This window comes from Muscardinus avellanarius, assembly GCF_963383645.1.
Source record: "Muscardinus avellanarius genome assembly, chromosome: 6".
NCBI classification, from domain to species: Eukaryota; Metazoa; Chordata; class Mammalia; order Rodentia; family Gliridae; genus Muscardinus; species Muscardinus avellanarius.
The window spans coordinates 25189326-25206141 of NC_137791.1; the positions used below are offsets into that span (position 1 = coordinate 25189326).

A 16816-nucleotide genomic window follows, 5' to 3' on the forward strand; every position below is an offset into this window, starting at 1 on the left:
GCCTCTCTGGAGATCCGTGTAGGGGTTTCTTGTAAGATTGAGAATGGAACCACCATGTGACCCAGCTATAACCACTCCTGGGAATCTTTTCAAAGGACTTGAAGGCAACATCATAGCAGCACATGCATATCCATGTTTATAGCTGCACAATTGACAATAGCTAAAATTCACAATTCATCCACAGTGAATGGATCACAAAGCTGTGGTATATATACGCAGTAGAATTTTACTCAGCCGTAAAGAAGAACAAAATTATGTAATTTGCAGGAAAAAGGGTGGAGGTTGGGAATATTTTGCTAAGCAAGATTAGAAGTCGTAGAAAGTGAAGAGTTGTATATTTTTCTCTTATATGTAGAAACTGGGAAACAAGAGACCGCAGATAGAGGAGCAGACTCCATTGGAGCCATGGAAGGGAGTTTAGGGGACTGGGGAGGGGGACAGAGACATATGGAAGGTAACGGTTTAAATAATGCTAGTACTTACATGAAGGTAACCAATGCTGGTCTCAATGACAGGTTCAGGGAAGGAGAGGGAGGGGTGGGGCGGAGGGAAGCATACCGAGTGCTGTGTGCGTTACATTCCTACCACTCTACTTCAGCGTGATGTATAATTACAGTGCACTATTAAAAGCGTATCCATCCATCCATCCATCCATCCATCCATCCATCCATCCATCCATCATCTCAAGACAGAGTGCGCGAGAGCAAGAGCGAGTGAGAGCGGGCAGCTTATGTGCAAACCTCTTGAAGTTTTTGACCACGTAGGAAAGAGTGTTTTTGCCTCCTCTGTCGTCATCTGTCAGACTGACGGCGCAGCTCCTTTGCAGCCCGTGTGCCTGTGCCTGGTCTTGAATGTGGAGGGGGATGGTGAAGGACAGCTTGCCTTATTCACAGACATTGCTCTCTGGACCGGTCAGGCGGGCTTCTGAGGAGGTCTGTGCCTGGAGCCCTTCCCCTCCCGCCGACTCTGGGCCAGAGGAAGAGCTTGCAGCAGCAAGGCAGGAGGGCCAGGAGGGCCAGGAGGGCCAGGCCAGCTTCCGAGCTCACCCACTCATTCCAGGCTGGCCATTTAATTTGAAATCCTGGAACGTGTGTTTTAGGGAATTGGTTCATAAAAATGTTTTTTGCAGGGTTCTGGAATGGAGGCTGCTCATTCTTTAGTACAGTCTACATGGCTTGATTGCACTCAGAGAGTATGTGCGGGGGCGTGTTATTTTTGGAGGTGTAGGGAAGGAGGGGGTGGGCACAGCCCTCCCGGGCTCTTTCCGCAAGATGTACAATGTTTTCCCCTTAATGTTTCTGCAGGGCGTAGGGATTGAGGGTGGGGTGCTGTGGCCGCTGGCCCCCCCGGGGTCTTCTCCCTTGGCCCCCAAGAGCAAGCCTGGGCTTCCCCTCGGCTTTTTTGCTTGAGTCACTTTGGAAACTAGTTGTTAGGAGCAGAAACTCAAGACATGGCCATTTAGAAGTTTATGTGTGAAAGAGAGCCTGGCCCAGACTTTGCAGTTTTATCAACTTGGAGTTTTGCCGGCCTTTTTTGGTGGGGGAGCAAGCCCCCTGGAATTAAGAGCAGCCTCCCAGCACTGCCGTCTCTCCAGTTCTGCATTTGCAGCCTGTGAGGCTGGACTTGTGGAATGCTGGAAGTTGCCACTTAGCAAAGCTTTAGTATTAATGTTTGTTTTTGTTAATCCTTTTTCTTGAATGCAGTCTTATGTAGACAACTTGGACAGCTTCTCAGTTTCTGAAACCTCCATCTGGCTTATCTTAGGCACAACTCATTTTTCTCTTTTCTTCTGTTAGTGTCTTGGGGTGGGCCAGGCCTGAACCCACTGTGGCAGGGCCCCCGAGGCTGCGCCTTGCATCTGTGAGTACTGGTCCTGGGCAGGGGCTCCTGCTGCGAGTGGCGCTCCTGGGTTGCAGCAAGACTGGCCATCCTCCGCTGGTGTCAGTCTTGTCGGGAGGCTTCTCTCTGCCAGGGAAGAAATGCGTTCCTTTATGATGGCCTCTGTATTGATGGATTATTCAGCTGCAGCTTGACCACTTCACCTGACCAGGAAGTCACCCCTCTGAGACTGGCTTTTCTTCTGTTAAAATGCCCCAGTCTGGCTCCACCTTTTCTGTCTTGGGCTTCCTGCCCTTGGCCCTGTCTGCCTTCTCTTCACCATGAAACACACAGAGTTTTGCATTTGGAACAGACACCAGATTTCATCTCTTGGTTGGCTTTACCTAATTATTTCTTAAATTTTTCCCTGCTAAATCACTCTTTAATTTTTTTTCAGTCCTGACGGTACCTTGATCACAAGTTTGCCTCTTCGTTGAAGGCAGACTTGTGTGGCCGGTAGCGGGTTTTGTGGTTCAGTTGCCATCTCAGTGGTGCTGTCTGTGTGCTGTGCTTCTCTTTGTCTGGTGCTACTTTTTTTTTTTTTTGGTGGTACTGGGGGTGGAACCCAGAGGCTTTCTACCTCCGGGCTATACTCCCAGACCTATTTTATATTTTATTTGGAAACAGAGTCTCACTCAGTTGCTGAGAGCCTCACTAAGTATCTGAGGATGGCTTCGAACCTGTGTGATCCTCCTGTCTCAGCCTCCCAAGCATGGGTATTACAAGCATGTGCCACCACGCCCTGCTGGTGCTACTTACTTTAATGAAGCCTAAGGCTTCGTTAGCACGTCCAGCAGCCTCTTCCTACATGGGCCATGTTGATTTTATGGCGAAATAAGAGCAAAACAAACAGGCTTTATTCCTGTTTTCTCCTTTCCTTTTTCTTCTTTTTATCAGGAACTATACACTTAGGTAATTGTTACGATTTAGATACACAGGTGCCCCTTGGGAAAGGTCATGTTTGGCAATGCAGAAATTTTCAGACAAAATAGTTAAATCAGGGCTGTCATCTCATCAGTGGATAAATCCAGTGATGAATTAATAATATGAGTGGATTTGCCGGGTGGCAGCTCTAGGTAGAAGGCTGTGGCTGGGGGAGGTGGGTCACTGGAGGTGTATCCTTGAGGATGGATCTCTCCGTGGAACTAACTCACTCACTCACTCACTCTCTCTCTCTCTCTCTCCCTCCCTCCCCCCCCTCCCCGCCTCTGTTTCCTGACTACCAGGAGCTAGGTAGCTTTCTTCCACAGTGCCTTGCCATCATGAGGTTCAGCCTTGGAGCTGGCCATCCATAGACTGAACCTCTGAAACCGGGAGCCCAAGTATTCTTTTTCTCCTCTAAGTTGTTCTTGTTGGGTATTCTGGTGACAGTGATGGAAGAACTAACTAAAAGAGTAATTAGAAAAACATAATTACTCACATGGTCTTCTTAAAGTTTCACCTTGATGATTTGGAACCAACTTAGCTTTTTGATATCAAATCTCATGCCAGCATCTATTTCCTCCCAGTTGTGGAAATTGATCCAGAATGACCTTTTTCTTCCAAGACCCCATTTAAGGACAGGAGAGAAATTCAAAAGGTAGAAGAAGCCCATAGTGAAGATAATGTTTGGGAGAGGAACTATCAGTTGATAAAAGATTTTTGAAGAATTTTGGAAGACAGAAAATGCATAGAGGTTATAACTGCCGAGAGGAATGCGTACAGCCTGGCAGTGGGAGATGAAGAGGCCAGCGAGTCCCCTGTGCAGTAGAGTGAAAGTCTCCCAGCCAGCGTCTTGTGAAATTGTACAAGGAAAAAAAGCAGATTCTCAAAGGTTGGTGGGGTAGGGGAGGGCTTTGACAGGGATAGCTTACCAATCAAGACACCACAGTGGGACTTCTGGTTGACCACACTGGATGTGTAAGGGCATGGGATTTACGATGCCCGCCTCACAGGGCTTTTGCAGACACTAAAAATTGTGCACAAGGCCCCTGTTGTATTTCTTTGGCACATGATAAGGATTCGTAGGATGTGTGTAGACACGTGTAGTAAGTATTACAACTATTGCGTTTTACCATCACTGCTGCTGCCTCTGTGAAGTGTGTCAGTGAGGATTAGGATCAGCTTCATGAGACCAAAACCCAGTAGTGCAAACACTGTAGAGGCTTACCTCTGCATTGCTTACTCTGGGAGTGCAGCGGGCAGGCCAGGGCTGGTGGGCCCACTCTGTGAGCATCAGGGTTGAGGCTCATTCTGTCTCCCAGGCTAAGAGGACTGCCCACCTGCAGGATAGTGCTCAGAAAGGAGGAAGGAGCTGGGACAGCACTCCTCTGCCCCTTTCTAGGAAGTAGCCCCGTATATTTAAATGTATGTGTGCGTGTGTGTGTATAGAATTTCCAGAACTTAGTCATATGGTTGCATCTTAGCTGCAAGGCAGTCTGGGAGAGGACCTATTCTGTATCCACACGTGTGGTTCACAGCTTCTTTCCAGAGGGGAAAGGAAGAATAGCTATTGGGTTTCGCATCTTGCATTCTCTTTGCCACAGCGAGCCTTGGTCTGAAATTTCTGGAACGTAAGATTTGTTCTAACCCTTTCAAGGACCATTGACATATTCACTTCTACTTGGTTATTATTCATAATAAATGAATTATTATGTGTTAAATTAGGCATTAAACTGCCAACGCTTTTGATATGGCTGAATGTGTATTTAAATGGACTCTGCTGAAAAAGTTCAGCTTAACATTACTTTCAAAAAGATCTGCAGATAAGGAGAAAATTGGAAATGACTGAGACTGTCTTGTGAGGCTGGGATTAGTCATACTTTATCCTTCTGGTATGGAGATAATTCATGCTGATGACTCTGACTATTAGAGGCTGCTTATGGCATTTGGTGTTTACAGCTTCTTGTTACATGAGCTTTGCCCTAGAAGTGCCGTAACTCTTGTCACTCCTGGGAAGTCTACATCTAGGTTTTTAACATTATTTCTTTCTAGTAAGGGAACAGGTAGGGGCTCATGACCCTGTTTCTAGATGTGCTCTTTTCTAGAAAACCAGTTGCTGCAAATTCTTTCTTTGCTGGGTGATTTCCCCCTTTTATTTCCTTAAACTCTTCCTAAACATGTTTATTTCTATTGACCCAAATACTTGAGTTATTTTTAGTTACAAAAACCCAGAGATGCCTTAGAGTTTAACCTTAAACTCTTTAAATTGTGCACTAAAACAAAGACACAATTTTAGTTTCTCTCACTTACTTTGGAGAATGCTTTCTCACTTAGGACATTTCTCAAGAACCTTAACACTTAGCAGATGCGCGCAGACGGCTTCCCGTTGCTGGAGCATTCTCACTTAATTCAGGCTTTCCCTATTCAGTTTTAGAGTGGAGGGGAAGTTTCACATTTCAGAGGTTTGGGGGTTCCTTCTTGCTCTTGAAGTATAACATAGCTTTTAAAATTGTACATAATCTAGGACAAGATAAATTATACTAGGTAGGGAAGAATAGGTAAGGTTAAGTGGCATAAAGGGTAGCTATTTAAAATAACAAAAAGATTTTAACCGGGACTTAATCATTTTTAGATGTAGTCATTATACTGACTTCTATTTAATTAATTAATTAATTAATTAATTTGTGGCACTGGGGTTCCTGGAAGCCCTTCTACCTCGGGGCTACACTCCCAGACCTATTTTGTATTTTTTTTAATTTGTAAACAGGGTCTCTTAAGCCAGCGAGGCTGGCTTGGAACCATCGGTGATCCTCCTGTTTTCGCCTCCCAAGCGCGGGGATTACAAGCGTGCACTACCACACCCGGCTACTGACTTCTATTTAAAGTCACTAAGACAGAGCCTTGGAAAACCTCTTAGGAAGCCGGGTGTGGTGGCGCATGGCTTGTAATCCCAGCATTCGGGAGGCTGAGATGGGAGGAACGGGGTTCGTGGCCAGCCTCAGCTACTCAGTGAGGACCTCTGCAACTTAGTGAGACCCTGTTTCAAAGTAAAGAATAGCCGGGCGTGGTGGCACACGCTTGTAATCCCAGTACTTGGGAGGCTGAGACAGGAGCATCGCACAGGTTCGAAGCCAGCCTCAATTACTTAGGGAGGCTCTCAGCAACTTAGTGAGGCCCTGTTTCTAAATAAAATATAAAATAGGTTTGGGAGTGTAGCCTGGAGGTCGAATGCCCCTGTGCTCCATCCCCAGGCCCGCAAAAAAAAAAAAAAAAAAAAAAAAAAGAAGAAAAAAAAAAAAGAAACCCTCTTAGGAAATACTTCTATATAAATGAAAATTGGTATGGTTTAAAAAAATGGGCATATGTCAGGCATGGTGGTGCATGCCTGTAATCCCAGTACTCAGGAGGCTAAGACAGGAGAGTTGCAGATTCAGTGCCAGCTTCAGCAACTTAATAAGGCCTTCAGCAATTTAAACCTCATATTTAAAATATATATATGTTTTGGGATATAGCTAGGAGGTAGAATGCCTCTGGGTTCAGTCCCCACTCCTCCACTCATGGCATATGTTAAGTTAATGATTTAGTTATGTTTTGTTACTGGAGCCAGGACAAGAAATCAGAAGATCCAACCCCTATAACTTAGTGATAAAATTTGGGGCAAGATATTTAAATTCTAAGATTTCTTTTTTTTTTTTTTTTGGTGGTTCTGAGGGTGTAACCCAGGGGCCTTTTCCACCTCTGGGCTATTCTTCCAGACCTATTTTATACTTTATTTGGAAACAGGGTCTCACTAAGTTGCAGAGAGCCTCACTGAGTAGCTGAGGCTGGCTTTGAACCTGTATGATCCTCCTGTCTCAGCCTCCCAAGCGCTGGGATTACAAGCGTGCACCACCACGCCCAGCTCTATCCTGTCATAATAAATGATAATTATTGTGCTGATTGGTTAGTCTGAGTTATAATATTAATTTTCTTTGTTTTCTTTTTTTTTCCTTTGGTGATACTGGGGTTCCTGGAAGCCCTTCTACCTCCGGGCTACACTCCCAGACTATTTTATACTTTTTTTTTTTTTTAATGTGGAAATAGGGTCTCTTAAGCCAGCACAGCTGGCTTCAAACCTGCGCGATCCTCCTGTCTCTGCCTCCCAAGCGCGGGGATTACAAGTGTGCGCCACCACGCCTGGCAATATTAATTTTCTAACAGGTGATTTTTTTTTTTTATTTGACAGAACTAGCAAAATATTGGACTTTTTAAAAGCTCAGTTTTGGCACTTGTTCCCACAGAAAGACTTCTTTCACAAACTGACTACACCTGGGATACATGAGAAGCAGAAGTCCTGGTGTCTTGGTTCCTTCTCCCGCTTGCCACAGACTTGCCATTGTCAAGGATGGGTCTGTCCACTCACTTGTTTTTCCAGGGCGACCAGCCTTGCTGAGTAGTAGCAGAGGTTACATTTCCAGGGATCATGTGGGAGAAGAAGAACAGTTGGTCAGGTGCAAACTATGGGGGTGGAGAGCCAGGGTCAGGGACCATGGTGGGAAGATAGAGACAACTTACGTTTGTTTTATGTCCATAAATATTTTCAGTATAATGCCAGTCTAGACTGAAGTCCAGAATTGTAGATTCATTCTCTAATTATAATGTATGGCCGGGCGTGGTGGCGCACGCTTGTAATCCCTGTGCTTGGGAGGCAGAGACAGGAGGATCGTGCAGGTTCGAAGCCAGCTGCGCTTGCTTAGGAGCCCCTGTTTCCAAATAAAAAGTATAAAATAGGTCTGGGAGTGTAGCCTGGAGGTAGAAGGGCTTCCAGGAACCCCAGTACCACCAAAAAAAAAAAAAATAAAAGTATGTGTCCATGTATCATTTGTTTGATTTCTAATATTTATTCGTCCATTTTTGTGGTACTCTACCACTGAGGTATATCTCCAGTCCTATTTATTTTTAATTTTTAATTAATTTTTAATTTTTAAATTTTTTTGGGTTTGGGGATGAAACTCAGGTGCATTTGACCTCCGAGATACACCCCCTGCCCTATTTTTTATTCTTTTATTTTGAAACAGGGTCTCACTAAGTTGCAGAGGGCCTCACTAAGTAGCTGAGCCTGTCCGCGAAACACGATCCTCCAGTCTCAGCCTCCCGAATGCTGAGATTACAAGGTGCGCCATCACGCCCGGCTTATTTTTTGTTTTGAGACAGGGTCTTGCTTGGCTGCCCAGGCTGGCCCCAAACTTTTGATCCTCTCACTCAGCCTTCTGAGTCACTGGGATTACAGGCATGTACCATTGCACCTGGTTTAGATTTTTAAATATACTTTAAATTGATAAATAAAAACAGAAAAGTCATACATATTAATGGGAAACTATGTAATGTTTTGATGTATGTGTACATTGTATAATATTTAAATTAGATCAAACATTTGTCTCTTTAAACACTTATCATTGTAATTAGAACCTGGAAGCATATTATGTCTGCATTAGTCTGCTAGAGCTGCCATGATAAAGGACCACAGAAGAGTGACTTAAACAACAGGAACCTCTCTCAGTTCTGGAGGTCAGAAATCCAAGATCCCAGTGCTGGCAGGGCTGGCTCCTCCCAGCCCAGCTCCTTGACTTGTGGCTGGTCATCGACTCCCTGTGTCCTCTTACGGTTTTCTTTGCACCTGATCTCTGTCCAGATTTTCTCTTCCTGTAAAGCCTTCAGTTTTATTGGGTTAAGAGCTACCTTGCCGACCTAATTTTAACTTAACCATCTCATTAAAGATCCTATCTCCAAACAGTCTCATTCTGCGATGCTGGGGATTAGACTTCAGTGTGTGGATTTGGGGGGAGCATAATCCAGCCCATTGACATGTACTGAAGGGAAAAGAAAAATGTAAGTCATGATTCTCAGTGTTCTCTTTAGAGATGAGATCTAAACCCACAATACTTTAGTGGTATAAGATAGTACTAAAGCAGGTGTGGCAGCACAGGCTTATAACCCTAGTACTTTGAGACAGGAAGATCCCGGTTCAAGGCCAGCCTCAGCTACTTAGTGAGGTCTTCTACAAATTAGTGAGACCCTGTTTCAAAATTAAAAAAAAAAAAAAAAAGTAGGGTGGGGGGTAGAGCTCAGAGGTAGAATGCTCCTGGGTTTGATCCCCAGTACAGGGTGGGTGGACCTATAATTTTATTTTCTAGTTAAAATGTTTTAGACCACTATAAGGAACTGGGCAGAAAAGTTAGCAGAACTCAGAAAAAGGGAGTTAATTTGTGGCAAACCAGCGAGAGAGACACTCATGAAATAAGCAGGGCAGGTCTTGTGAGGAACGGAGACATCAAGTGAGTGGGTGTGCCAAGATGCCCGAGGACCAGAGCAGAGGGTGCAGACACGTCATGCATACCTGGTGTGTACCAGTGTGCACAGCTTGAATTCTTGCCTATGAAAATTAAAACTGTTCCACGAAGTAGAAAAGGTCAGAAGGAAAGTACGTGAAATGGAAGTTAGTGAAGAGGGAACAACTTAGGGATAATTGGACTCTGAAGGAGAAAATCAACTTGGTGGCATGAAATAGCCCAGAAAACATTTAAAAAATAAAACTCTTTTCTACTTATCGGAATAGCTCACAGCTACCTGTGAAAAATAACCCGAAATGATCAATTCTAAGATATGTTCTAGTTAAATCGTTAGACTTTAAAGATAAAGAAGAACATTTTCAAAGACCCCCCCCCCAAAGTTGAGAAATTAACAGGGACAGAGAAGTCATGACCGTTGCAAAACAGGTCGAAATGAATGATGTGGATGATGATGGTCAGTTTTTTTTTTTTTTTTTTTGTGGAACTGGGGATGGAATCTAGGTGCATTCTACCTCTGAGCTACACCCCCAGTCCAGCTCAGTTTTTTATTCTTCATTTTGAAACAGGATTTCACTAAGTTGTGGAGGACCTCAATAAGTAGCACAGGCTGGCTGTGAACCCGAGATTCTCTTGTCTCAGCCTTCCAAGTACTGGGATTACAAGTGTGTGCCACCACGCCTAGCCATTATCACATTTTTAAAAATGACATACTGAGCAAAGAGACAATAGAACAGCATTTTCAAAAGATAATGATACCACTAAGGCTTTTTTCTTGCAGGTCTGAGGATGGAACTCAGGGGCATTTGACCTCCGAGCTAAATCCCTGCTTGCTTGCTTGCTTTCTTTCTTTCTTTCTTTCTTTCTTTCTTTCTTTCTTTCTTATTTTTTTGGTGGTACTGGGGTTCCTGGAAGCCCTTCTACCTCCGGGCTACACTCCCAGACCTATTTTTACATTTTTATTTGGAAACAGGGTCTCCTAAGCCAGCCCGCGCGGCTGGCTTCGAACCTGCGCGATCCTCCTGTCTCTGCCTCCCAAGCGCGGGGATTACAAGCGTGCGCCACCACGCCCAGCTTCTTTATTTTTTATTTATTTATTTATTTTTTATTTTGGTGGTACTGGGGTTCCTGGAAGCCCTTCTACCTCCGGGCTACACTCCCAGACCTATTTTTACATTTTCATTTGGAAACAGGGTCTCCTAAACCAGCGCGCGCGGCTGGCTTCGAACCTGCGCGATCCTCCTGTCTCTGCCTCCCAAGCGCGGGGATTACAAGCGTGCACCACCACGCCCGGCGCTTCTTTATTTTTTTGAAACAAGATCTCACTAAGTTGCCGAGGGCCTCACTAAGTAGCTGAGGCAGGCCGCACACCACGATCCTCCGGTCTCAGCCTCCAGAATTCTGGGATTACAAGCATGTGCCACCATGCCTGGCTCACCACTAAGGATTTTATCTTCAGCCAGGTTGTTCTTCAGTTTTTAAGAGTATTTTTTTTTTTTTGTGTGTGTGTGGTACTGGGGATTGAACTCAAGAGCATTCTACCTCTGAGCTATACCCTCAACCCTATTTTTATTCCTCAGCCCTATTTTTATTCTTTATTTTGAAACAGGGTCTCACTAAGTTGCCGAGGGCCTCACCAAGTAGCTGAGGCTGGCCACAAACCTGAGATCTGCCTGTTTCAGCCTCCTAAGTGCTGGGATAACAAGTGTGTGCCACCACGCCCAGCATCTTTGAGCCCTTATTTGAGGAACCTGGTAGAGGATGCCCTTGAGAGACATACTTGGGCTGGTGGCTGTCTGGAAGGAGGCCGGCCCCGAGGGAGCAGGATGTGGAGTCTGCCTCCCAGCAGCAGAGGAAATGGGTCCTTGACTGCCCCTGGGTGGCACATGACCATGCCTACCATACTGCTTTTTCTCTAGTAGAAGATGCATACCGTGATAATTAAGGAAGATGACCTTCTTATTAGCATACACTTGTGTTGCTTTGTGGCTTACAAGAATCTTTTGCATATCTTCACTGCATTCGGAAAGTTCTCTACATTGTAAGTCTTAACTTCCCAAAAGAGAATACGAAACAAAAATGAAGCGTGACCGCCGACTGGGAGCAGTGGTGCGAGCTGTAATTCCCCCAGCAGGAGGATGGCCGGTTTGAGGCCAGCTTCAGCAACTTAGTGAGACTCTCAGCCATTTAGTGATACCGTTTCGAAAGAAAAAAACATAAAAAAAGGCTGGGGGTTTACGTCAGAGGTAGAATGCCCCTGGGTTCAATCTTCAGCAAGGCACACAAAAAACAAGTGGCTATTAAGCTGTATTACTAAGAGTCTAGTTATTAGGGTCGACATGACTTAAGTCCTGCTGGTTTGAAGTGAGACTTGGATTGGGAGTGAGTGAAAGAACAGCCTTACGGCACGGTGTTGGTGCTTTCAGGTCAACCTCCTGACCCTAACGGCCGAGGCGGTAGGTGCTCCCTTGCTGACCATTTCTACGGTGCGATTCAGCCCATGGTCTGGAGCTCGGTATTAACCTAGTGCTCTGCTAGGTAAATGACTTTTAAAGCATGTAGAATGGGTCCTAAAGTCAGCAACGAAGAACCAAGAGCCCTGACATATTCATGTTGGTTATGGAGGAAAAAAGATTGGAGGCAGGGAGGCTAATTAGGTGAAGGCCGGAACTGGATTAGACTCATCAGAATGGATTTAAGAGGTTTAAAGAAATGAATCATGGTCAATCATGGGCAGAATTCCAGATAAAGCATTTCAGCTTTCACCTGCAGATCATGAAAAATATGGCAGGGATCTACAGTACCCTCGCAACTGTGTGTGTGTGTGTGTGTGTGTGTGTGTGTGTGTGTGTGTTGTTAGAGATTGAACCCAGGGGCATTCTACCTCTGAGCTACCTCTGAGCTACACCTCCATTCTCATTTTTTAGTTTTTATGTTGAAACAGGGTCCTACTAAGTTGCAGAGGGCCTCACTAAGTAGCTGAGGTTGGCCGCGAACCCAGATCTCCTATCGCAGCTTCCCAAGTACTGGGATTACAAGCATGTGCCACCACGCCCGGCTTGCATATTTATCATAATAAAAAGTACAAGAAGACATTCAAATTGGGAAAAAGATACAATACCCCTCAAGTTTACAAGCCTTCGGTGAATGCAAAACTGAAAGTGGCTTCACATTTGATAAGGATCAAGCTTTTGAAGTGGCCACAGGACTTGAAGCCAAAGAGAACATATCTAACAGGTACCGAGCACTGGTGAGCGAGTCGTGCGATAGTGTCCAAAGCCTTGTGCTAGGAAGCACATCTTTCCTGGCATTTCAGCAGCTTCAGATTAAAACATCAAACCACTTTTTAAGGTTGGTGAGAAAATGTTTTTATTAAAATATATTTTAACCTTTCTAACCTCCAATAAATAGGACAGGTAAAGTGAAAGGAAAAAGAAAAGTCCCACTACTTCTGGGATTGGATTTAGGTTTGATGTAGGAATGGGTATTAGATATTAGGGGATATGTGAAAAATAGGAAGGCAGACATATGTTTCAATTTATACCTTCTATATGTTGTTTACTACATACTTGTAGTATTTTTTGAGATTTAAAAAGAGGTAGGTGCTGGGCGTGGTGGCGCACGCTTGTAATCCCAGCATTCGGGAGGCTGAGACCTGGAGGATCGCGGTTCGCGGACAGCCTCAGCTACTTAGTGAGGCCCTCTGCAACTCAGTGAGACCCGGTTTCAAAATAAAGAATAAAAAATAGGGCAGGGGGTGTAGCTCGGAGGTCAAATGCCCCCGAGTTCCATCCCCAGAGCCGCAAAAAAAAAAATAAATAAATAAAATAAAAAAAAATAAAAAGAGGTAGGAGAGAGCTGGGAAGGGATAGCTCTGTGGTAGATCATATGTTTATCATGCACAAAGCCTTGGGTTCAATAATCTCCAGCTCTCCTCCCCGCTAAAAAAATTGATAGCTTTTGTTAGCCTGATGGTGCACATCTGTAATTTAGTACTTGGGAGGCTCACAGGTTCAAGGTCAACCTCAGCAATAGTGAGACTCAGCAATCTAGTAAGACCCTGTTTCAAAACAAAAAAAATATGAAGGGCTGGGGGGTTTAGCTTGGAGGTAGAATGTCCTTGGGTTGAGTTCCAGTAACACACACACACACACACACACACACACACACACACACACACAGTGGCTTTAAGGTTTGGACTTGTGTTGCCCAGAAGAATTGTGGTACTCTATCTGTGTTTGAACATGTTGTCATGTTATTTTTCTAATCTGAAAAGTCACAATAATAAGACATGGGCAACTAGAATGAAGAGTTTGAAAATGATATAGATGTTCCAACTGAATGCTAAGTTATCATTAAAAAAAATTTTTTTAGCACTAGAAATTGAACCTAGGAGCATTATTTTCTAAGCTACACCTTCAGCCTTTTGCATTTTTTCTTTTGGAATAGTTTTTCTAAGTTGCCGAGACGGTTGTCTAACCTGTGATCTTGTCTCAGCCACCAAGCCCGCTTAAGTTCACAACTTTTATTTTATTGGTGCTGGGGATTGAACTCAGGGGAGTGCTATCTCTGAGCTATACCTCCAGCACTTTTTATTTTTTAGTTTGAAAACAGGGTCTTGTGAAGTTGCTGAGTCTGGCCTCCAAGCTGTGCTCTTCCTGTCTCAACCTCTCAAGAACTGGGATTATAGGTGTGTGCTATGGCACCTGGCTACGTTCACAACTTTCAAAGTATAATTACTAAGTTCCTGTTGTATGCTGCATTCCTTAAGGTGTTTGCTTGTTTAGTGCTTTTTTTCACATTTTTATTATAGATAATGTCACCCATTATATAGATTTCTTTTTTTTTTTTTTTGCAGTACTGGGGATAGAACTCAGGGGCATTCTACCTCTGAGCGACACTGCCAGCCCTATATTTATTTATTCCTTCCTTCCTTCCTTCTTTCCTTCCTTCCTTCCTTCCTTTCTCCTCTCTCTCTCTCTCTCTCTCTCTCTCTTTCTCTCTATTTCTTTCTTTCTCTTTCTCTCTCCTTCCTTCATTCCTTGTCCTGGGGGTGGAATCCAGGGGCATTCTACCTCCAAGCTACACCCCCAGCCCTATTTTTTATTCCTTATTTTTTTTCTCCCCCATGGAGGCTTTTATTGTACACATTTCACATCCCTAGAAAAAGAAGCCAAGGATTTTCCCTCCTGTGTGTTTCCGTCTTGCTTCCTCGTGGTCCATGATGCCAGCTGAGGTTGTCAGCACATTGAAACCAAACTGACGAGACGGGAGCAGATTATTCTGCCATTTTTCTAGGTCTTTGAGCTGCACATCAAATCTGGGGCTGATCACGCCACACTTGTTTAACCTGCCTGTGAGGTTCACCACAATTTTCCCAGCTGTGTGGTCATCGATGATTTCAAACTCGCCAATGTAACCATGCTTCCTCATCACAGTTAGAAACCAGATGATGACTTTGGAGCACGGCCTAATGAGGACCTGGCGTTTGCCTGTCTTCTTGGCATTGTTGATGCTCTTGAGAGCATCAGCCGGACGTTCATGCGCACCATTATGGTGGCACGGAAAGATGGCGGAAAGAGGACGGGAGGGGTGAGCTCACGGAGTTATGGGAAGTCTTTATTCCTTATTTTGAAACCAAGTCTCATCAAGCAGCTGAGGCTGGCTGCGAACTGCGATCCTTTGGTCTCAGCTTCCCAAATGTTATGATTACAAGCGTGTGCCACCATGCCCAGGGGCTCACTGAGTTGCAGAGGGCCTCACTAAGTAGCTGAGGCTGGCTTTGAACCTTTGCAATCCTCCTGTCTCAGCCTCCCGAATGCTAGGATTACAAACGTGCGCCACCACACCCGGTTCAAGTAGATTTCTAAAACAGATTGATATGTCTCAGGTTTTCCTTGAATTAGAGGATATAATTTAGTATTTTGTTTTAAGTGGCTTTTTTTTTTTTTTTTTTTGGTAGTACAGGGGATTGGACTTAGGAACATTCTGCCTCTGAGCAACACCCCCAGCCCTTTTTATTGTTTTGAAAGAGGGTCTTCTACCTGTCTCAGCCTCCCAAATACAGGGAATATAGGCATATGCCTTGAAATAAATTTAAAATGATGGTCCATTTGTACTTGCATAGAACTCTATAACCTATGCCACAAACTGTGATTCTCTTTGTTAATAATGCACTCTAGGTTGTTACTTAGGGTTGTGGTAGAATGTTTGCTTAAGATGTGCAAGGCCCAGCTGGGCGTGGTGGCGCACACTTGTAATCCCCCTGCTTGGGAGGTTGAGACAGGAGGATTGCACAGGTTCAAAGCCAGCCTCAGCTACTTAGTGAGGCTCTCAGCAACTTAGTGAGACCCTGTTTCCAAATAAACTATAAAATAGGTCTGGGAGTATAGCCCAGAGGTAGAAGGCCTCCGGGTTCCAGTACCAGTACCACCAAAACAAAACAAAACAAAACCAAATAAGTAAATAATAAATATCTTATTAATTAGTGTAGATTAACCTTGAATGAATCTAGAAATGAGAACTGTGCACCACCTGTTCATAGTTATAAACTAATTTTAATACTTAGGAGTTAATTGGTTCAGTGGTTCCCAATCCTGACCCACACTATAGAATCCCTGGGGAGATAAAAAAAAACAATACTTGGTATGCTACTGGCTCTGCCCAATAGTAATTGAGTGGGAATCTGGGCAGTCAGATGAGAACAGCTGCTTCCCCACTGTGTGTAAGAGGATGGCATACTTGGTTCATAACAGGAATATAATCTATCAGGAAAGGGCCAACATTTGTAGAATGCTAACTTTTCCTTTTAAAACAAAAGCTCATCTGATGAAAGTGATGAAGAGAAGCTGTGTGAAAACACTTTTTTTTTTTTTTTTTTGGTGCTGTGGATTGACCCCAAGGCTGTGTGTATGCTAAGCATGTACTCTACCACTGAGCTACACCTCCATTCCAGATAATTTTTTCCTCTGGTGGTAATGGGGATTGAACCCAAGAACACTCTACTTCCAAGATACACCCCCAGCCCTTTTTAGTTTGTGTTTTAAAACAGGGTCTTGCTAGGTTGCCGAGAGTCTTGCTACTTGCTGGGGCTGTCCTGGAATCTGCGATCCTTCTGTTCCAGCCTCCCAAGTACTGGGACTACAGGCGTGCGCCACCACAAATGGCTTAAACTTTTTATATTTTCATTTGTGAAAGGATATGTGTATGAAACAGCCCAAACTAGTATCAGATTTTGTATAATTAAGAAAACAGCCTTCTCCTGTCTTTTGCTGTCATCTCTGCCTTTGGAGTGCTGCCACTGCCGCACGTAGGTGGCTTAGAGCAGTGGCCTTGAAGCCAGAGGGCACGTGCAGAAACACTTGAAGACTCAGGGCAAGCTGATGCTGGCCCTTTAAAGGAACCCAATGATGGTGAGGGCTGGAGTGTTATCAGTCCTAAAATTGACCTTCCTGAGAACACTCCTGTGACCCAGGTGGCGGCCTACTGCTTCTCCCATCACCTCCTCCTTCAGAGTTACCCTTCTATAAAGAGAAGACACCTCTCCTGGTCCCCCACCACCAGGGTACCAAGCAGGGGGTAATTAAACTATTGCTATGGCAGCCTAGAAACTGAATGGCTTAATGTCTGGGTATAGAATCCTCTCTCAATTAACTTGAAAGACTCCGGCTTAGTGAAGTGGTCAGCGGTAG

At 44.4% G+C, this 16816-nt stretch overlaps 1 protein-coding gene and 1 pseudogene across 5 annotated transcripts in view; one reads left to right on the forward strand and one right to left on the reverse strand.

Annotated features, from left to right (window-relative positions):
- TMEM131L (transmembrane 131 like) overlaps positions 1 to 16816 on the forward strand; it is a gene marked incomplete at both ends in the record, with an annotated part of 190820 nt that overhangs the window by 33663 nt on the left and 140341 nt on the right. The gene's annotated exons all lie outside the window — the stretch shown is intronic.
- On the reverse strand, positions 14286 to 14701 carry LOC308264241 (small ribosomal subunit protein uS8-like; annotated as a pseudogene). The gene has a single exon. The product of its transcript is annotated as a small ribosomal subunit protein uS8-like (transcript).